The sequence below is a fragment of the Equus przewalskii genome, chromosome 1 (genome assembly GCF_037783145.1).
Source record: "Equus przewalskii isolate Varuska chromosome 1, EquPr2, whole genome shotgun sequence".
Taxonomy (NCBI): Eukaryota; Metazoa; Chordata; class Mammalia; order Perissodactyla; family Equidae; genus Equus; species Equus przewalskii.
Genome location: NC_091831.1, coordinates 155,114,221 through 155,116,735, shown reverse-complemented (window position 1 = coordinate 155,116,735; position 2,515 = coordinate 155,114,221). Strand labels below are relative to the sequence as shown.

The 2,515-nt window shown below is 38.2% G+C and overlaps 1 pseudogene; it reads right to left on the bottom strand.

The window, feature by feature from the left end:
• Window positions 1-359: 359 nt before the first annotated feature.
• LOC103548519 (olfactory receptor 4F6-like) lies at window positions 360-1,297 on the bottom strand (annotated as a pseudogene).
• Window positions 1,298-2,515: the final 1,218 nt, after the last annotated feature.

Below are 2,515 nucleotides of genomic sequence, written 5' to 3'. Positions count from 1 at the left end.
GGCAAGCCATGCTGTGGTAGCCGTCCCACATATAAAGTAGAGGAAGATGGGGACGGATGTTAGCTCAGGGCCAGTCTTCCTCAGCAAAAAGAGGAGGACTTGCAGCAGTTAGCTCAGGGCTAATCTTCCTCAAAAAAAAAAAAAAGAAAGAAAGCCATGACCTTTAGTCTTTAACTCTCCTACACAAGCAGAATCCAGAGATTGACATTGTAATTCAATTAGGAGAGGGGGGAAAAAAGGATAGGAAACAACATATAGTAGTAGATACTGACATTCTGGTTAAATTCAACATAACTTATTTAGTTTATATCTATCTAAAATTCTACTATACTTTACCTTTTTACATATCCTCAGTATATTTAAGAGATTTTATTGTAATTCACAACCTCAGTGCATAGTCTTCTCATCACCACTTTCATCTCTTTATTCCTAAAAGTGTAGATGACTGGATTTAGAAAAGGAGTGATAACTGCATCAAAGATGGCAAAGAATTTATCCAAATGTGATGTGGGAAATGGCCACACATAGAAAGAGATTAATGGCCCAAAGAACAAAACAACCACAGTGACATGAGCTGACAGAGTGGAGAGGGCTTTGGATATACCACCCGAAGATTTTTTCTGAACAGTCACCAAAATAAAGATGTAAGATATTATCAGAATTAAAAAGGAGGCCACAGAAATCAAGCCACTATTGGCAGTAACCATGAATTCCAATGTATAAGTCTCTATGCAAGCAAGTTTGATAAATTGAGGAAGATCACAAAAAAAGCTGTCAAATTCATTAGGGCCACAGAAAGGCAAGTCTACGACAAAAGCCAATTGAGTCACTGAATGAATAAGACCAATAACCCAGGAAATGACTAAAACTATAATGCACCTTGTGGGCTCACGATGCTCAGGTAGTGAAGAGGCTTACATATGGCAATGTATCTGTCAAAGGCCATGGCAATGAGCAGCACCATCCCGGTGCCCCCAACTGCATGGGTAAAGAACATCTGAACTACACAGGCCTCAAAAGAGATGGTTTTGCACTTTCTGAAAAGATCGTAAAGCATCCTGGGAACTGTGGAGGAGCAAAACATCAAGTCAATGATGGAAAGGTTGGCCAGCAGGAAGTACATGGGAGTCTGTAAATGAGCATCAAAGGTCACAGTTAGCACAATGAGGAGGTTTCCCATCAGGCTTGCCACATAAAACACAAAGGAAAAGAGGAAAAGGAGGAGCTGGATCTCCCAGGAGTTGGAAAGTCCCACGAATACAAACTCAGACACCACAGAGTGATTGGCTTCATGCATTGCCTCTGCCAGCAGTGACAACCTTCATGCTACCTGTAAGAGGAGAGTAAGGAGAAACTGATTTAAGAGAAATGGCACCGATCTTAATATTGGACCATTCAATAGTTGTCAGAAAACCAAGCAAAGGCTGATGTACATCTTTGGAGACCATTTCAATCACAAAGCAGTATATATATATATATGCCTCTGTTGTATATTTCATTGTCAAAATAATGTATAGAATAAGGATCCTTTTATTTATTTAGATGGATAGATTTATTGTATATTTATGTGTCATTATTTAATTATCATATCCCATATATGACTATAAATTAAAAGACTTTTTATAAATAACTTAACTATAGGCAATAATTAAGTGACAGTGGATCTCATAATTTGGACATCTCTCAGTATATTGATACCATATCTATGGTCATGTCTGCAAGTTCTTTCAAAATCCTTGGAAACATTTCTTAAGCCTGAGATGTAAATTTCTCTTCTCTGTAAATTAGGAAGACAAGATGAGTTATTTAGAGGAAAGAAGGAAAGGTAGGAGTAGAGGATGCCAGAGCAAGGCACTCACTATCCCAGAGGGGGAGGATAAATGTGAGAGAAAGTGACCCAATTATGGGTTCTGTGGAGGAGATTCTGACCAGGGGTGGAGAGAGGAAAGAATGTGGGACCAAAATGACAATGATGAGTCATAAATCCCAAGCAAAAGAGAAAGAGTAAGAGTGACAATAACAGAGGCTTTACATATGGCTCTGTTTACTTATATATAAAAATACTTAACCTCCTTCATAATTAAATAAATGCGTACAAATTGGCAAGACACCAGTTTTGTCTTATCAGATTGGCAGAGATGTAAACAATTGACAAAATTCAGGGTCTGAGGGGAAATGGGGAAAAAGGTAACCTCATATCTGGTGGGGGGAGAGTAAACTGATAGAATGTTTACCAGTTTGGCAATACCTTCCAAAGTTTTATTTGCTCATACACTTTGACTCAGCTACTCTACTTCTAGGAAAAAAATCTCTGGGTATATGTATGTGTGCACATGAACGAGGTGGATGAAAAAAAGATAGAGATGTTTACTGAAGCACTGTTGCTTCTAACAGCAAAAGGATGAAAATAAATGTGTAGAAACAGGCAGCTAGGTAAATGATTTCTGTTAGATCCATTCCATGGAATACTATGCAACCACTTGTAATGCTAAGGTAGACTTAAATGTACAAAGAC